The sequence below is a fragment of the Pleurodeles waltl genome, chromosome 5, assembly GCF_031143425.1.
Source record: "Pleurodeles waltl isolate 20211129_DDA chromosome 5, aPleWal1.hap1.20221129, whole genome shotgun sequence".
In the NCBI taxonomy this organism is placed as follows: Eukaryota; Metazoa; Chordata; class Amphibia; order Caudata; family Salamandridae; genus Pleurodeles; species Pleurodeles waltl.
In genome coordinates this window covers 1338891006-1338911520 of record NC_090444.1, presented here as the reverse complement: position 1 = coordinate 1338911520, position 20515 = coordinate 1338891006, and positions in this window count along the sequence as shown.

Below are 20515 nucleotides of genomic sequence, written 5' to 3'. Positions count from 1 at the left end.
GCCTTTATTTGTGGGAATGAGTGAATGTAGACATGTGTTTTTGTTTCAGAGTAAGTGAACATTTATGTTACATGTACAAGATCCAGCGATTCCTGGGATATATTACATCTGTGGTCCTAATGCTTATTACCGTCTTCCAAAGGGATGGTATATTACTTGCTATTTGGGAATAGTTTTTCCAAAGAATTTCCAAATTAACAATTTAACGACATTTCTGAAAGTGACAGAGTTACATCGTACTACACAGAGGAGGGAGTCTCCTTCTGGTATTGTGGAGATATATTTGGAGCAATAAATCCTTCAGTGGGAGTTGTTCTGAATTCGATAAAGATTTGAAAGTTGTCTACTATTGTGGATAACATGCTGACAAATTTTTCAGGGGTCATACTCCTGATAGATACAGAATTCGCTGCTAAAAGAGCTATGACTCTTCAGAAACTTGCATTAGACGTATTTTACTGATGGATGACGTAGTTTGTAAAATGAATAATTCTAAGCATTGCAGTTTGTTCATTCCTGATAACAGTAAAGAAATTAGGAGCTTAGGGCCAGATGTAGCAAAGGTTTTTACCCATTCTGTGTCAATGGGAAAAAGTGTTCGTACATATGGCCCTTACTTACTAATCTGACTAATGAAAGTGCTGATTTAAAAGAATTGAAAGAACAAGGTGTTTGGGAGAAAGTTGGCGAAGGATTTGCTTCAGTGGGAAATTGGCTAAGCAACACCGGGAAAGGGATTTTATTGAAAATAATACAAGGGATATTAATTATTGTGGTTTGCGTAATTGGAATATGGGGAATATGTAAATTGTGTAAAAGGATTACATTGCAAAAGACAAAGAATAATCAGAGGAGGGCAGAAAAGTAAAGGGAAAAGTTGCCTAGGGAAAATTCGAAATGGGACAAGAAGCTGAAGGGATTTAAATTGTAGAATTTTAACTGATGCAAAAATTTGTGAGTGATTGTCTAGTGTGACGACACATTTAGTCATCAGAGGAGGGATTGCTAGTTCAGGTGTTTTAATACAATATTAATGAATATTCATGTATTCTGATTAATGTATTTGCTCAGGAAATGTAATAATGTAGAGAAAAATAATGCACACATTTGAAAATGTGTCCACGTGAGTGGCCGCCAATGTTCACGAAGTGTACTTATTAATGGCTTATTAATATGAAATGTTGAGCTTATATTTGATTAATGTAGTAATACATCATATTAATGGTTATGCATTGTGTCTTAGATTTATTAATTGAAAGCCTTAACTTAGGAGAGGTCTTGGCCTAGTTGCACGGCCTTACGTCAAGCTGTATTCTTAACCGTTTAATAAAACATCTGCGTAAAGAATTTAATTGTGATTTTCCACTGTGCTGAACCTATGTAATTGTAGCTAAAAGTCTTTCTCATGAAAACTGCTCGCTAGAAGATGCTGTTCCTGCTGATGTAACATTGTAAATGTAACATGTGTAAGACTGACTTTCTCAGGAGAGAACAATGACCATACCGACTGGAGTATAAGCTGCAACAATATTATTACCTGATGAGCCGGATGATGAGGACATTACGAAAGGAGCCAATCACCGACATGTGAACCGCGATCTAGTAGAAACTGCAGATTTTAAGTTTTAGTTTTCTTGGACAAAGATTGAACATGCGATCCCTTGACCAATAGTGACTTGGGAAGTAATTCTAAGGAATCTAACTTAGCAAGACTGCACCATGAGGAGTTTGCCATTCTCCCCATTCTTCTTGGGGGGTTACCTCTGTTCTTTTGAACTGCTAAAAGACTTTGGGGGTCATTCTGACCCCAGCGGGAGGCGGTCGCCGCCCGCCTGGCGGGAACCGCCATTTGGCCGCTCCGCGGTCAAAAGACCGCAGCCGGCATTCTGACCTTCCCGCTGGGCCGGCGGGCGCTACCCAAGGTAGTGCCCGCCGGCCCAGCAGGAAGGAGGCCTGCAACACAGAAGCCGGCTCCGAATGGAGCCGGCGGTGTTGCGGGCGTGCGACGGGTGCAGTTGCACCCATCGCGCTTTTCACTGTCTGCTAAGCAGACAGTGAAAAGCCGCCCTGGGCCCTGTTAGGGGACCCCTGCACTGCCCATGCCAGTGGCATGGGCAGTGCAGGGTCCCCCAGGGGCCCCAGGACACCCATTCCCGCCAGCCTCTTCCTGGCGGTGAACACCACCAGAAACAGGCTGGCGGGAAGGGGGTCAGAATCCCCAAGGCAGCGCTGATTGCAGCGCTGCCTGGCGGATACGCCCAGCCGGGGGAAAACCGGCGGGAAACCGCCAGCCCCGGTTTTCTGACCGCGGCTTTACCGCCGGGTCAGAATGGGCAAGGAAGCACCGCCAGCCTGTTGGCGGTGCTTCCATCATTCGCGGCCAGGGTCGGAATGACCCCCTTTGTCTTTTCTGAAATTTGATGCTGTGTCCTGATGCTTTGCTGACTGAACTGATGTCCTAAGAATGAAGACTGTCACAGCTTGCTGATCCAAAGTGAGGATAGATATATTGACTATGAGATTGTTTGCTATGTCTATTTGCTTTTCTTTCTAGGTACCAACCACGCTCTTTTGATAGAGCCATAGTTAGATGTTTTTCCAAATTTGTGTTGACTAAATTGTTTTGCATGAAGCCCAAACATGCTAATTATCATCCGGTGTTAGCTAGGATCCTCCTTAATGAAAATCCATACTTGGAGTAATATTTGATGTCTTTTCTTTGCTGAATATAAATGTATGTAATATCGTTTGCGCAGTTGGTATTAATAATTTGCACAGTGACTTTAGAATGTGTAATAGTTCAAGCCTTGATTAGATTGCGTTTCTTTAGGCACTTTGGTCAGCCAGTATTGTTTTTATATGTTTTTCATTTGATTTTGAGATTATCTTACGTGACATTAGCATTGTTAATATAGGGAAATAAATATTCTAACTTCTACTAAAAGGTTTGGATATTCATGACTGAAAGGTCATGGTGTGCGACAATTACTGACTCCAATTGATTGCAATGCTATTGATTATCACTGATTATGAATGTTATTGATAGGTTGTTGATTATTGTTCTGCGTGTACTGGATTAATGGTGGAAGCATCATAAGTGCAAGTCAAAAGATTCATCAACCCATTCGCGTCATACTGTAAGTTTACTTATTAAGGTCAGATGCGCCAACAATGGTTAGGGGGTGGGAACAAAAATGTAGGCTTGCTCTTTCTCATCAAAAACCACGGGTTTCACATTTTAAAACATGATACTTTAGAACATGGAAGAGTAGTCATTATAACTGTTGCTTATAAAGGTACTATATTTCGTATTGGTGATATATATACTCATGCAGATAAAAATGATTGTTTTGAACTTTTTGAAAACTTACAATATTTCATAACTGGTGCTGACCCAAATATACTTTTAGGTGACTTTAATTGTATTTTTAAATCACGGATCGAATTGGTGCCATTAGTTACTACAAACTGGACAATCCTCCAAAATCCTGATTGATGTAACAAAAATTTTTCATTTACAGGATATATACAACTTGCAACCTATCTCATACTGGATTTATGTGGCAGTCTAATGATAACTCCACTACATCAAGTATTGAATTCATTTTTGCATCAAAACGTTTTTCTGCTAACTTACACCATAGTTGTCTCTCTGACCATCAAACTGTGATAGCATCAGTCTCCTTGCTTACAATGATTAAAACTTGTAATGTATCCTGGAAGTTAAATACAACCATCCTACAAGATTAGAATATCCAGAAAGAACCAACTTTGGAGGAAGGAAAAAGTCAACTCTGTCTCTTTACAGGATAGGTGGGAAAGTTTTTAAAAAACAAGCAAAAAACTTATTTTCAGCAAAGGTAAAAGAGAAAGCGAATGCAAAAAGAGATCCTTTCAACAAATTACAGGAACAACTAACACCACTTTTTGAACAACAGGAAGCGGGGGTTCAGGTTACACAAGATATAAAAGATATTAAATCACTGATTAATATATGGTTTATAAATAAGGATAAAGAAACTATCTTTAACTCTACAGTTATGAAATATGAGCAAGATGAAAAAATGTAGTTCCTTTTTCTTTAAGAAAGCTAAAAAGAACCACATATGTATTGAAGGTTTATTAGACCACAACAACATATTCAGAAAATATCAAAAGAATTTAACAAATATTGTTTTTGATTTCTATAAGGATATATTTTCTGAGAAACAGTCAAATAATGATTCTTGTGTTTCCCTTCTATCTCATTTTGAACTAGGGCTTTCAAGGGAGGAATGATAACTATTATATATTCCTCTACAAGGTCAATATTTTTTAGATATTGTACAAAAAGCTCCAAAGAATTCCTCTCCAGGCTAAGATAGCTTACCATGGGGATTTTATAAAACTTTTTGGATTGAAATAGCACAAGATTACATGGATTTAATCAAAGATTGCGTAACCAGGAATAATACTCATTTTTCTTTTCTCAAGGGGCTGTTAAGCTTATCTATAAAAAAGGGGATGCAAATGACATTGAAAAATTGGCGTCCTATCACATTGATGAATGTCGATTGTAACATTTTTTGTAAATTCTTAACAAACAGGATGAAAACGGTACTGAAAAGTATTTTACACTCAGACCAAACCTGTGTGGTGCTGGGAAGGAAGATATGGGACAGCCCCATCACCATGCGAAATGCCATAAATAGATCATTGGAAAAAGGTAATCCATTGGGGGTCCTATCTCTGTACCTTCAAAAGGCATTTAATAGTGTCTCACATTCACATCTTTTCAAGGTCTTTAATGTTATTGGTTTTCCAAACCTTTTTTTGCAAATGATAAAGATGCTCCATTGTAATGCTACTAGTAGGGTTTTATCAAAACCATGAAAAAGAACCCCCTGACTAAAGGGATGTTAGAGTGCAACAGGGTAAATCACAAGAAAAAGTAACAAAACCCCCACCTCCAAAAAGAGGTTATATAAAGAATCCAAATAACATACATAGGATCTTTAACAACAGACAAAGTATATAATTTTTATTTAAAATAATATTTTATTGAAAATAATCCATCAATAATTCATAATGATTACTTATGCAGTTTCCTAGTATATTTCAGCCACCCTCCTAATATTAACAAACCTTCATTCATACCATCACATTCATCCCACAAACGTCATACATATTTCCATGCCAACCTTACTACTTACACAACTCACTCAACTAAAATAACTGGTCAGTTGAAAAACCCTCAAAACTTCCTTCCAAATAACATAATTATATAGAAATGATATGTCATGTTGTTGTCATTGTGGGGGTTTTGTTACTTTTACTAATAGAGTTTTAGTCAATGGCCAGTATACAGCAGAAGTAATGATCAGGCCTGGAGTACGCCAAGGGTGCCCTCTTTCAGTGCACTCTTTATATGTGGTCTGGAACCACTACTAAATATTCTGAGAAAAGACACTGTGATAAAAGGTGTATTTGTTCCTGGAGCAAATGGTAAGGTAGCCAAATGTATTTCTTATATGGATGATGTCTCAGTTCTATGTCCAGATACTCCTTCGGTTAGAAGAGTCCTTTTGGATGCAAAATTCTTTGCCCAAGCATCTGCTTCATCTCCAAATATTGACAGAAATACATGCCTGACAATAGGGAATTGGCACAACCTGGCTTACCTTGAGTTTTTTTCTCAGAAAATTCTGAAGGCCATGCAAACTAGCCACCAGTCCAGCAAATGATATCACAAAAACTGGGCCTATGGAAAACAAGAACGTTATCCATGTCTGGGAAAGTTTTTGTAATCAAATGCTGTTATTCTTCCTTTAATTGTATATTTTGCTATGGTTTATCCTCCCTCTAAAACCATACTAAAACAACTGCAAAAACACCGAACACCGAAAGAGAAACACAATAACATGCCCCGGGCAGCACCATTACTAGCAGGTGTTTCTTAATCGCGAGGAAGTGCGGAAAAGAGATGCACCACGCAACTGCCCTCAACGCGTCTTCTAGCCGCCCACGTGTACACCGACCCCGCATCCAAACGCCCCCGAAGCTGAAAGTCCCTCTGCCCGTTCCCCAGTCTCCGGGAAGGGGACCTGAAGAAACCCTGCAGCCCCATGATGGAGAGGAGAACGCCGTCCCCTGCAGAGTTTGATGTTCGAGCCTGCCTGCGTCCTGCTGCCGGGAGCACCGCACCCCCGGGGCTGTTGCTGCGGGAGCCGCTGACAACCGAGAGTCCGCGACCATTGCCCGTCCCTGGCTACAGCCCGAGCCGTGGATGCCCCGCACCAGCCCCCCTGGGGGCTCATCCGGAGGTCAAGAGGGTGCCCGTCTGCATTAAAGGACAGTTATCTTCTGCACTTTCGGTTTGCTGTCTGTGCCCCGGGCGTTTACTTGAGTTGCTGGAGCAGGGGGAGCTGCACTCAGTGGAAAGATTAGTTGTTTGGTGGTCACACTCCGGGGGGACACCGGAGGCTGCTGGGAGGGCTCGGTGCTGAAGAAGTGAATAAATTGACAACCTCCTGACGCTCACGATCCTGGTGGGACTCCAAGTCCCAGGATCCTCCATACTGCCTGCTGCCGGCTCTCTAACGCGGGCGCTACATAGCTCGCTGCGCACCACCAGTACCTGCCTCCCGACGCTCACGATCGTGGTGGGACTTCAAGTCCCAGGATCCTCCAAACTGCCTGCTGCCTGGGGGCGGCTGTCTAACACGGGCGCTAAAGAGCACACGTGCACCGCCAGTGCCTGCCTCCCGTCGTTCACGATCCTGGTGGGACTCCAAGTTCCAGGATCCTCCATACTGCCTGCTGCCTGGGGTGGTTCTCTAACGCGGGCGCTACATAGTGCATTGCGCACCGCCAGTGCCTGCCTCCCAACACTCACGATCCTGGTGGGACTCCAAGTCCCAGGATCCTCCATACTGCCTGCTGCCGGCTCTCTAACGCGGGCGCTACATAGCTCGCTGCGCACCACCAGTGCCTGCCTCCCGACGCTCACGATCTTGGTGGGACTTCAAGTCCCAGGATCCTCCAAACTGCCTGCTGCCTGGGGGCGGCTGTCTAACACGGGCGCTAAAGAGCACGCCGTGCACCGCCAGTGCCTGCCTCCCGTCGTTCACGATCCTGGTGGGACTCCAAGTTCCAGGATCCTCCATACTGCCTGCTGCCTGGGGTGGTTCTCTAACGCGGGCGCTACATAGTGCATTGCGCACCGCCAGTGCCTGCCTCCCAACACTCACGATCCTGGTGGGACTCCAAGTCCCAGGATCCTCCATACTGCCTGCTGCCTGGGGGCGGCTCTCTAACGTGGGCGCTACATAGCCGGGCCACCCCTTTTCAATTTTTGTTTGGGGGCTTCTGCTATTTGGACCTGGATACTACGCAGTAAGTAATGGGGAAGCGGAAGGCAGATGACATCTCTGCGTCACATTCTGGTGTTATAAAACATAAAAAGTGAGCCAGTAGGAAAGTAGATGACCCTCCCAAGCCTACTAGGATTCAATTGCAAGCTACTGACTCCCTGTTTGAGGAAGTAGAGGCAATATTGAGGAGCCCATCTATTACCGCCCCCCCAATCTCTGCCACTCTTACGCACAGGAAGATCCCGGATCTGTTAAAAAAGAAACTACGGACGCCTCATTTGACTGTGGAAGTGGACCTTCATTCGCCTCCTATAACCCAGGCTGCAATTCCTTCACCATCAAAGAGGCATATTCCGAATGCCGAAGCCGCTTAATGCACCCAAACCAAGGACTCCCTGCACTCAGGCTCTAAGACTATAATTTCTAGTGACATTCCCTGCTCAAATAGATTTTTACCCCTGTCTACTTCTAGTGGAAGCCTAGGCTGTTCTCTACCCCTAACTTTAGCTGAACCCGATATAGAGGAACAGGACTGGTTGACCCAGCATAAAGGGTCGTTTGAACTTGCAATTATCTCCCAGAAGCTGGATGATTTAAAGTCCTTGGTAGTGGTAATTTTGGAAAAAAATTCTGGACTATCTGATCAAAAGGTAACATGTAATTGTAAACTGCCCAGCACGAATGATCACAACCCTGAGCCGACCGGGGGGGGGGGGTCTGACATGTTAGCAACACTAGATACTAGGGATAACTCAACAATTTTCCCCAGAAGCTTAAAGTCGAGGGAGAAGTGCATGAGCACGGCAGTGAACAAAAAGGGGAGTTGCCCATCCCTTCCTATCGATACTCCCATTGATACTGGGCGTTTGCCCAATTTTCCCTCAAAAAACTATGACCAGAGCCTTCCCTGTAAAATTCCTTCTTTCAAGGAAGCTAAGGATGGTATGGGCGTACAGGCGCCTGCTAGTTCACCCAGAGTTTTACATTGAGTCCAACCTAGATAAATCCAGGCGACTGATTTAAAGGGGAGATATGACCAGAGCAGGAAGGATGCCTGTATTTACATGACAGGGGTCCCCAGGTTGCCTGCTGGCCACAGACAGTCTTATGAATCTCTCAATAATAAAGTTATTTATTGGATTCACATACAGAGGAAACGTCTCTCTGTTATTCGGTCTGATATTCGGGCGGTACGCAGACATGCCCAACCAGACTCAGATTTTGATTATATTTCAATAATTTTTCTCGATACCTCCATGGCCGACAACCTTATGGCTTTCAATTCACGGACCAGTCCTCTGAAAACTGGCAGAGATACCGGAATTGGCCTCTGTATGTACCCTCCGGGGGGCGAGACAAAAAGGACTGATAGACCATTTAATGTTCTTGTGGGAGGGGCTCAGGGTCCACCTAAGAGCAATCGACCATTTATGACCGAGATCCCTTCCCCTCTACTATCTGATTTAGACTGACTAAATATTGTTCCACCCTCAGAGCTCCCCACTGTAGATACTACAGCCTGTAGAGACAAACGACCAGGGGCTCTGGAGTTCACTGCACCCCTGAGAGCCAGGCCAACACTTGTGCTTCCTGAATTTAACATTATGTCTTGGAATGTGGCTGGAATAGAGAAAAAGCTGGGAGATCCCGATTGGGTCAACCTCATTACCAAGCAAGACATATGTTTTTTTCAGGAAACTTGGGCAGAAGAGATGATATATGTTGACGGGTTCACAACATATTTTTCCACAGCTCAACCCGCCTCCGGAGGCTTTGGTAGACCTATGAGTGGGCTTATGATTTTATTAAACAAGAAATTGAAATGTGACCACTCTGTACTATCCCTTAATTCATTAGATTTATTGGGTGTTAGACTTACATTTCAACCTGGTTTTATAGTGATCATGGTCAATGTGTACGCGAGGTCCGTCCCCCGTAGCATGGAATCTAGGGCCCTTGCTCAGTTAGCTGAGTATATGGAACTTCTGCATCCATCTAATTATCTGGTGGTAGGGGGTGATATAAATTGTTCCTTCGTATTCAAGAACCTTATAGGTAATCTGACAACTGAAGAAGATGAATCTTGGGGTATACCCCAATCGAAGGATGATACTCCCAGCATCGGCTCTTGTGTTGCTATGCAGATGGCTTCCTTTTGTTCACGATTTGGACTTAGAGAATGTAATGGTCGTACTAGATCTGACCCAAATCGTGCTTCCACTTTTAAGCGAGGGCGTTCTTCCAGTACTATTGATTATTTCCTGGTCGATATTAGGCTCTGGTCAAACACTTTGGATATGAAGGTGGTACCCCGCTATGATAGCGATCACCATCCTCTGTGTCTTATTTTATCCAATCAAGCATTTGGGAGAGCTCAACATCTAGAGACTAGTGATGTCCCGATCCCCCGTTTGAATCTTAGGCAAACCCGTGTCAGTTGGCCAAAATATATATCTAATCTATTCCTGATTGAGGAAATGTATTCTTCCATTTTACAGCTGTTTTCTAGTTTTGATGATCAAGAGGTTGACGGTATTCCAATTCTGATTACCCATGTTGAATTGACAAACATCCTACAGAAGATTTTTTATAAAGAAATTACTTCTAGGTATACTCCTGATATCACTCAATCTAGAGAATAGTTTAACCACGATTGTGAACATGCGAGGCTCAATCTTAAATTGGCCCTCCAAAAGCACTCACAGGAGGAGATCAGGGCCGCCAGACATAGCTATACCAAGGTCATGGATCTGGCAAAGAAAAATTGGGAATCTGAGATCTGGCAGAAGCTGCTGGATGCAGTTAAAAATCGAGATGAGGGTTCTTTTTGGAGGTTGCTGACCAACAGGCATAGATGGGGTAGTGACACTTTAAACTTGCACATCGAGCCCGAAAGATGGGAGGTCCATTTCTCTGAGATTTATACTCCATCCATACAGCAGGATCCTGTGTACCATAGGGGTGATGAATGCAGACTTCTTACTGAAGGCCCCGTGGAGGATATTGTTTTCACAATTGCTGAAACTACAGCAGCTATTAATTCTTTGAAACCTGCCAAGGCTCCTGGTCCTGATAAGATACTGGGGGACCTGTTTAAGTCTGAACCCATCATTTGGACGTGGTATATAAATACATTGTCGAATGCCATAGCAGCAGGTGGCCCTATTCCTTATTCGTGGCTCGGGCAGAAATTATCCCTATCAATAAAAAAGGAGATGTGGGACTGCCCGCAAATTACTGCCCAATTAGTCTTATTGATAACTTTATCCCCTCTCCAGGCTGGTTTTCGCCCAAGAATTAGTACTATGGACCAAGTTTTTAGGCTCTTCCTGCTACTTTGGAAATACGTTACTCTGGCTAAACATAACTTGTACGTTTCTTTTGTGGACTTAAAGTCCGCCTTTGATCTCGTCCCAAGAGAGAAACCGTGGGAAGTCCTAAACAAAATTGGTGTCCCAGGGAATCTGGTGCACCTAATTCAAAGGTTGCATGAGAACACCTATGCTCGAGTAAGATGGGCCAGTCAGGAGGAACTCACCGACCGCATAGATATCAGGTGGGGGGTACGCCAGGGCTGTGTCCTTGCACCCACTCTTTTTTCTTTGTTCATTAATGAGGTGGTGCAAGTTGTAACTGATTGCCAAAATGATGCCCCTTCCCTGAACAATTCAAAAGTTCCAATCCTTTTATTTGCTGATGACTCCCTTCTTATCTCCAAAACACCTATGGGCCTTCAGGTTCTCCTGAATAGGTTCAGTGTGGTTTGTGCAGATCATGGATTGGAGCTTAATTCTAGCTAAACTAAATTTATGATTTTTGGTTGTGGTCGCACCAAACGGTGCAGCATTTTACACAATGAGGTCCCTCTGAGAAAGGTATGCTGCATTGATTACCTAGGGGTGAGAATTAGTAATAACATGAACTGGCAGGCCCAGGTGGAAAAAAGTTTAGCTCTTTTAGCACATAGGTCAGGGGCAATTCTGCGCTTTCAAAAGTCCAATATTGTGAAAGTTGTTTCCCCAGCCATTAAAATTTATCTAGCGAAGGCCTAGAGCACTGCGGTCTATGGCGCAGAGGTTTGGGGCTGTATTAAAACTAATAAATTATCTGTGGGGGAAAACAACTTTCTAAGATCTCTTTTGGCATGTCCTCGCAGTACCTTGGTTCCAGTGTTTCTGGATTTAGGGTTCTCCCACATTTCTGACATAATAGCTCTAAGGCCTTTAATTTTTTGGGTTTGTATCTGGACCACCCCCGAATTAGTTGTATACAAGGAGTCTCTACAAGATTTACTGGATAGACCGAATGTACTCTCTATCCCTTGGCTCAAGTATATTTCGGATTGGTTCCATACTTTGGGACTTAGTGACTTTTGAAGCCAACCCTACAATTTAAGGAGGGCTCAAAAGGAACATTTGAAATCAGTTTAGTGGTCCCATGTTAGGAACATGTTATGGGTAGGTTGACATCCCAATTTCTCGATTTCAAGTGGTATCCTCACTTCGAACCCTTTTTAGATTTAATTTCTGATCAACTAAGCAAAAGTTTGTATGTCCAGTTTAGGTATGGATGTCTACCCCTGAAGTCTTTTACTAGCCCATGGTGTTCCACTTCGCTAACCCACCAATGCCCAAGTTGTAATGGCTCTGCAGAAACTGTAGTGCACTTTATGTTTATTTGTCCTGCTTATGGGCTTGCTCGGCGGAAATGGCTCTGCCCCGCCTGCAGGAATATGGGTTTGAGAACGTGTAAAGATGCCCTAGGGTTGATGATGAGAGATTGTTCTTCCCTTTTAATTTGTGCGGTCAGCAAGTTCCTTGCGTCCGCATGGCACATATGCACACGTCTTTTAAAAAATCACAGTGACTTGCTCTTAATTGAACATTGATCTTAATTTATTTAATTTAACTATTGTTTTATATAATAGTTTTAAGTTCAATGTGACTTTTATCTAATCAACAATGAGGAAGCTAAAGATCGATGATTCTTCCTCACATATAGGAGGGGAGATACATGTGAGATTTACATTATTATTTCATTGTACAATCGCTGATTCTTTTATTTTTTATGCACAGACTGTGGTTTTATTGTTATTGCTTTGATGGTTAAACTAGACCGAATAAATCTTGTGTGAACTGAACTGCAAAAATCTTCCTTCAACTTCTTTCTGAATTCAAAAATGGAGAATGTTAAAAGAACAATTGTATTCAAATGTTTACAAAATGGTGGTAAAAGTATGCCAAATCTGTTTTTTATATATTTTTTCAAACTATTTCTGTCTGCCTGAATGCTATACAAGAAAATATAAACATTGCTGCAAATATTATAAGATATGAAGTAGGCAACATCTTTTATAAACTTAAAATATTGCCTCGTTATAACTCTTTGCCAGTTGCTTTTTACCCGAAGAAAATAGAAAATGTATTCATGTATTCAACCTTTTGTTACATTGGTTTTTCAACTACAAATTGAAGGAGACTGTTTTGAATCAAGAACACATCTAAAAAATGAATTAAAAAACCAGGAAAAATGGAAAAGATTAATAATCTTTCTTAGAAACAATCAAAAAGTGTATGGGACAAAGTGCATAACCCAGATACCTCTAACGCACAAAAGGACATTGCCTGGCTTTCAGTAAATAATGCGTTTCCAATTAAGGTTTTCCAGCACAGAGGAGGATTGGCAAGATCTACAAGATATCCTTGACCAGGATGCCCAGGAGAAGAGAACATTCTATATCTCTTTTGAAGCTGTTTTTTTTTTGCACAAGACTTTCGGAGAACCTTAGGTCCCCTAATATATGGGATCACTAAGCAAAACAAAATTTCTTATAAACTAATTTTATATGGTTTGGGATCCTCCCTCCCAAAGGAAAATGACAATACATTATTCCATGTGCAAAAGAAAGTTTTGGATAACAAGAAACTTGTTATTGTTTAAACACAAATGTATTAATGTTGATGCTGATAGGCACACAGAAACACCAGAGTTCCGGAGTTGAAGCCCTGTGGTCACAGAATAAACAGCTGAAGAACTCAGGAGCAGCGGTTGCAGAGCTAGGAGGAGCACACCGGACACAACCAACTACAATCTAAGGTGAATCTGTACCTCCCCCTCAAGCCCCTACCCCACCCCACACTCCCTTGCTATTTAAATAATCCATAGAAAAGAAAGTTAAACATGTGTGGAAGTGAAAAAAAACCTATACAGATCTTACCATCTAAGGCTAGCCTCTTATTCACAAACCCCAAAAGATAAAGGAGAAAAGTCCTACACAATTCCAATACCAACAGCTATGCCTTTAACTTTGAAGGCAACATTTCCAAAGATAATCTAAAGGAAGAGTCTGCCATAGAGATAGACCATTTAGAAGCATTAACTCTCAATGTGGGAATTATGGCTGCAGCACAAAACAGCCAACACAAAATGGAGAACAACAAACACAAAAAGAATCAAACACAAGAAGATGAACAGAAACACAAAGAGCCTATTATGACCCAAACAAGTGAACAGGGATCAAACCCCAAACTACCAACAACAATCAACCACCTACAGACTCACAAGTAGTCCTAGCAATCCAATATATGGAAACAGCCATAGAAAATCTGGCACAAGAAGAACCCAAAACAACAGAACAGGAAACACAAGAACAAGAAGGAATGAATGACTTGGGATGGCAACTACCAAAAACCAACCAAAAGATAGCTCCAAGTAAAGACAAGGAAACTACAGCAAAACAAAAGCGCCTACCAAAAAAAAAACTCTAACTAAAAAGAAAATTTGTAGGCGGAAAGTTCAGTGTACTCCAGAACTTCTCTCAAAAAGAAGAGGTAGCAAAAAGCTTTGACACTCCAGAACACAGGAATCTTAATTGCCATAAAAAAACCAGCAATCAAGGATAGAGGATACCCCAGTTCTGCGTATTTTCTCCCTTTTTTAGAAGCCACAGAGGAATATGGACCACTTAGCCCTATAATGAATGAAGGAATGTCAGAAAATCTTGACTCACCATGGTCACCTTTACAAACTCACAATTATAATGGGTATACTTTTTTGCACGTACATAATCTCTGGCCACCTGTTAGTGGCCTTCTCTCCCAGATGTCCACATTTTTGGTGCGCCCACTTAGCCATCCCCACCAAGTCAGAATCCTGTGTTGCCACTTCTGCCTCTGAGATTTTGGCTTTGTCGTCTGCAAGGGAATTAAACCATTGTTCTGGTGAGTCGTTGGGACAGTGGGCATCTACATGATACATAGTAACGGTACTTTGCTCTAGCATTTCCCCAAATTTGTGACACAACTCTTTGCCCCATACCTCCTTAGAATGTAGTTGTCAGTTATGTGCATTCCAGTTGGGAAACCAGATGGCTAAGCCATTGGTGGTAGACAAAGAATCAATATAAATGTGACAAGTCCCGTGGAATTCCTGTTTCAGTGCCTGATATACAGCATACAATTCTGTATATTGACTACTATACCCTTCTCCTGTAGTGAATAAAACCTTCTTGGTGACTGGGTTATATGACACTGCCTTCCAATGTCTTTTGGCCCCCACAGACGTGGCTAAACCATTGGTAAACAATACATGCTTCCAATCCTCAGGGGACAAGGATTCAAATGGCTCACCCCACCTCACTGGTGACTCTTTTATCTGTGGTACATTCTGCACCCTCTCATCATCCTGCACAGGGGCTTGTGCCACCTGTTCATGCAGGGCTGCTGTCCCTGCTGGTCCCTGTCCTGTATGTACCATTTCCAGCAAATTATACTGGCCTCTTATGCATGTTCTATACGGTGAGTTTTAGGTGAACTCATCACCCACTACATTATTGGAATCTCAGGTCTCAGAATCACATTATGGCTTAGAGTCATTGCTCATTATCCACTAGAGCACAGTAAAAAGCAAGTAACTGTTTCTCAAAGGGAGTATATCCTTCTCCAGCATTAGGTAGCTTTGTGGTCCAGAAACCCAGGGGCACCCTTGTTCTTCCCTGTTTTTGCTACATGCTCCAATTTGTATATTGCCCCTTAACAGTTACATGAAACTCAAAGTCTCCTTCCTGTACTGGCCATCAGTCTAAATCCTGTTGAATCGCATCATTTGCCAAGTCAAACGCACGCTGCTGCTGCTCTCCCCTTCAAACTCGTGTTTCTTTCCTGTCACTTTGTACAAAGGGGCCAGAATCTGACTCAAGTGAGGGATATGCTGTCTCCAAAAACCAAACAATCAAATGAATCGCTGAGTCTCCTACTTAGTACGGGAGTGGCAAATTCTAAGATCTTTTGTTTTGCCTGCGGCAACACCTCTCTATGTCCCTGATCCACTGAATTCCTAGAATCTTCACATTTTGAGAGTGTCCTTGTATCTTATCTGGATTAATCACCCAGCCTTTGCTCTGCAAGAGTTCCACAACCCTATCCAACTCAGTCTGCACCCTTTCTTGTGTCTCTTCCTTAATCATCACATCATCAATATAATGAGACAATTGCACCCCTGGAATGACAGATACTTCATCTAGGTGTTCTGCTACCAGCCAGTGACAGATGGTAGGGCTATGTACATACCCTTGGGGGAGCCTTAGCATTCAGAATTGTTTGCCGCTGTGGGAGAAACTAAATTGCTCCTGACTATCATGGGCCAATGGTATAGAAAAGCATTGGCAATATCAATGGTTGCATACCAGGCGCCCCTTAATGTTTTTGTATTCTCTCAATCAAAGTGATGGCATCGGGGATCACAGCAGTCAAAGGTGGTGTATATTTGTTTAATCCGCAGTAATCAATTGTCATGCTATAACGCCCATCAGATCGGCACACGGGCCAAAGAGGACTATTCTATTCAGTGGTGACTGGAGCCACCACCCCTGCCTCCATCAACTCCTGTATAGTCTCACTTATTTTCTCATGCCCTCCTGGAATTTGGTATTGTTTCAAATGAATCACCTTTGTTGCTGGGGGCACCTTCACTGGGGATATCTTCAGATGACCCACGTCACTGTTGCCACTGAAATATATCTCTTTGATCCAAACTGGTAACAACCATCATCCAAGTTTAAAGTAATCCCCTTCTGAATGTCAATTCCCAGTGTATACTCTAGGAGGGACACAATCAAAACAGTATATTCTCTTTTTGGTATTCTCCCTATTTTCATTTGGACAGTAGTCTACACAGTGGGGGTTTGTTTTCCACCCAACCCTGTGATGGTGTAGTGCTGACCTGTAAACTTATTTGGGTTTACATGAATTAAAGAAGCCTCCGCTCCGGTGTCGACTAATGCCTGGACCCTTTGAACATTTTTGTGCTTCCAGTGAATTTTTAAATCACATGGGTCTGTTATCTTTACAAGCCTTTCCCTGTACCGGAGCATGGCCGTTTTCCTAATCTGATTTAAACCTGTCAACCTTTGCCCAAGTCAGGTCTGAATATATGCTCTCATATCTGTGAAGAGATTCCTCTCCTTCCCTATTCTCAGCAATTAACCAATTGCTGCCCAAATCTCCCTCCTCTTTCCCTCATGAAGAAACATTTTTCTCCCTCTCTTTTCCTTCCTCCTGCATCTGTGGCTGGCCCTGATTCACTCATTTATTATCTTGCTTGTTAACTTTCCGGCTGCCTTCCTTTCTGCCCAGCCCTCTCTTTCGGTACATCTCCCACAATCCTTTGGTATCTATCCCATCAATCTGCTCTTTGTTGATACCATCCTTCAGTAATGCCATAAACATGCCTCTCCTAGATACTCTGTTATTATCTGTGCAACCCTCAGACCTCAAGGCTCTCTCAGGTTTTGTCCAAGCTCTCCTAACTCACAAACTGCCTCTAGCACATCTGTTAATGCCTGCCCTGTCTGATTAATTAGGAGAGTCGTTATTACTTGCTTGTAAGCAGGAGGAGCAAGGCAAATAATTTTATTTCGTACTGACACAGAGAGCGATCCATCAAACCGACGGTGAGCATCACCCAGGAAAATAGCAGTTTTCATTCACTCCTCCTTAATTCTCTGCATTGCCTCTCTGTACCAGGGCTTGTCATTTTGTGGCCAATCTGATTCTGTAGGATATTTATGGTTACATCCGAGGACTGCTAGCTGGAAAAGGGTGACCTGCTGGTTACCCTGATAACCCCTAAACTGCTCCTGTATTGTGGGGTCAGTGCTAAGAATAAAAAACTTAGGAGCATCTCCAGTATCTAACATTACTCCATAGCCTCCTGTACCTTCCTGCTGGATGTAATTTTCAAGGGAGTGCATCTCAAGCCATCCCGGGCTTTGTGGAGTGCCCTGCATTTTTTATCTAAATATTGGCTGCGTATGAACCACTTTCTGTTTGCCCACTCACACTGGCCCCCACCTTTTTTAACTGACTCATCACTGGAATCCGAAAAAAATCGGTTGAGTCCCAGATACTTCCATTCCAGATTTCCGGATCCGAATTTAACCATCCTTTAGAAATAGCTGAATGAACTTTCCCCTTCCATTTCCAATACCTGTATTTGGCTACTCCGGACAGCTGCCTTCTCTGCGACAGATTGATCAATATCTGCTTTGTCTTACAATAATTTATTCTGACAAGACAGCATGGTTACATTACTTTTAGCTTCAACTAGCTGCCTCTCTAATTGCTGGTTTTCTTGTTCCAGCTGCATGTATTTTTCATGCATTTTTCTATAAGCAGATAACAGGATTCAGCCCCGTCTGCCTAAAGTAGATAAATTATATCCCTGTTCCAGAGGTACTTTCTGTAAACAGAGAAACTGTTTTTGGCTCAGCATTGCTAAGACATCCGTCCCAGTTTTTGCATAAACCTGCTCCACAAGACCATTCATTCAGAAGAACATTAGAGGGTGTGTTTTCCCACCCTGGTATCTCATTTGTAACCTGGGATACTGTCTTTGACTTTTTGCCAAACATTTTTCACTTTTAAATCTTTCACCTCATATCCTGCTGACTAATCCAAATTGTTCTGCTTTGCTTCAAACTAAGAGGGAATGAAGCTAAAGAATGCAGCACTTTTAGTCTGAGTAAAGAATTTATTAAGGCACTTCCTAGAGTTCTAATAGGGTTATACAAAAATATTAACATTAATGTTTAATTTGAATGCAGCAAAACATGTGCAGCTACTAAAATAGTTACAACAGTTGGATGATAACAATCAGAAAAAATGCAATATGTCAACAATGAATATGTATGCAGTGAATAAATATATATATATATATATATATATATATATATATATATATGCAGGCACACAGTAAAGCTAGATAATTAAGAAATAATGGGGAGCAGTGGAACCCAGGACAGTTGAGACAGGAGGGATTTTCCTAATGGGACTCTGATTTTACTGAACAATGTGTACACCCTCAGGAATGAGTTCCTTCCTCCTCAGCGCCAAGATTTCCCACTGTATATACTTTAAATAAAACTTAAGAGGAAGGTTCTAGTAACCCCTCTCCCTTCGAGTTAGTTGTGATATTCAAGTGCTGGCCCTACTGGGTCAGTGTTGAAAACCATGCAAAGAGATTGGCTACATTCCAAGGTGTATTTCCAAGACTGAGCTGTACCCTTCTCGCTATAAACATTCTCATCCTTGTACACTCTTATCAACACTGAACTCCCGATGTTGTGTTCCCTTCCCATGTGAGAAAAGCGAAAACAGATTAACAAGCTGTGTGTGGAAAAATGCCTACGCACCGGCGTGATGGCATTTGAAGCTAAGCTAACCGCAAAATGGAGTCAGTGGTCAAGATGGAATTGGTGATTAAATACAGATAGCATTACACATGGTCACCTTTACAAACTCACAATTACAATGGATATACTATTTTGAACCTACATAGTGGTGATTATGTTTGCTACCTTCAGTGTAAGAGGTTTGGCACAAAGTGAAAAAGAATGACAGTCATGAGTATTGCATACATACTACAACAGAAATATTTGCTTACAAGAATGATCTTTAGACCTTAAAGACTACTGTGAAAAGGGTAGATGGTGAACCATATGTCCATCAGCCTGTTCGAGGGAGGAAACAGGAATGTGATTATAGCTATTCTATGCTGGGATAACTATGTTCAAGTTCTGAAAGACACTATTATGTGCAGGGAAGGCAATAATAATAACACTCAAAATGAATACAATGTTTTTTCAAATTTTCAATGTATATGCCTCACCAGAAAAGAAAGAGAGGGAAGAACTCTTTAACCTAATTAAAATTTTCCTTACAGGTTCAGACCCAATATTAATTTTAGGAGATTTCAAATGTATTTTACATGAAAAAGATAGGCTAGAGATAGGAACACATGCAATCTAGACATATTATCCAAAACTTCCAGAACACTACTCACAGATATCAACCCCAAAGAGGCATACAAAGTCAAACACAAACCATGGACACATTTCAGGTGGCATTCAGATAAAGGCACCAACAAAATCACACATAGATTTCATTTTTTGCAATAATTCCACCATCACTAAAGTCTTTTTCTTTTAGTCCCACTCCTTTCTCAGGTCATTCCATAGTAATAGCCACATTCCACAGACACCATAAGTCCAAGGAAAAAGGGTGAGAAGTACCACTCCTCTACCATCCTCTCCTACCGATAATCTAGCACACAGAAAAGGGGAGAGGAGGTCATGTTAAAAGGCTATTACCCTCTGTGGGATACCAAAAATGGTTTCAAAATTGCCCTCATCTGCTTAGTGGCATGCTTCATCATTGTGAGTGATACTACACTCCTGCGCAGACCAACGCTAGGGGTTAAGCAATGTTTTTGGATTGTTTGAAAACAAGCACTCAAAGGGATCCACCATGCAATTATAACTACCTTAGGAGTGTCCCTGTTCTATTTTACTCTGGGGCCCAGAGTCAGGGTTGAAAAACCTTTCCTCTGATGAACTGGGAGATTAGTGCCCCACCATCTCATCTGCTGTCAACATGTTTTTGCCTACGGCACCTCTGAGTCACTGGCCTTCTTCAGAACTTTGATCCCTGGACTCACTCTCACCACAACTTGTTCTCAGAAATACGTGCAGTATGTGGTAGTAGAGTCTCATGCAGTGACCTTACTTGCCACTTCCTGTACAAATACCTAGGGATTACCCATGTTAATCTAAACTCTCTTAAAACTGGAGTGGGAGCTAGAGCATCTCCCTGTAGTTACACTGTCTT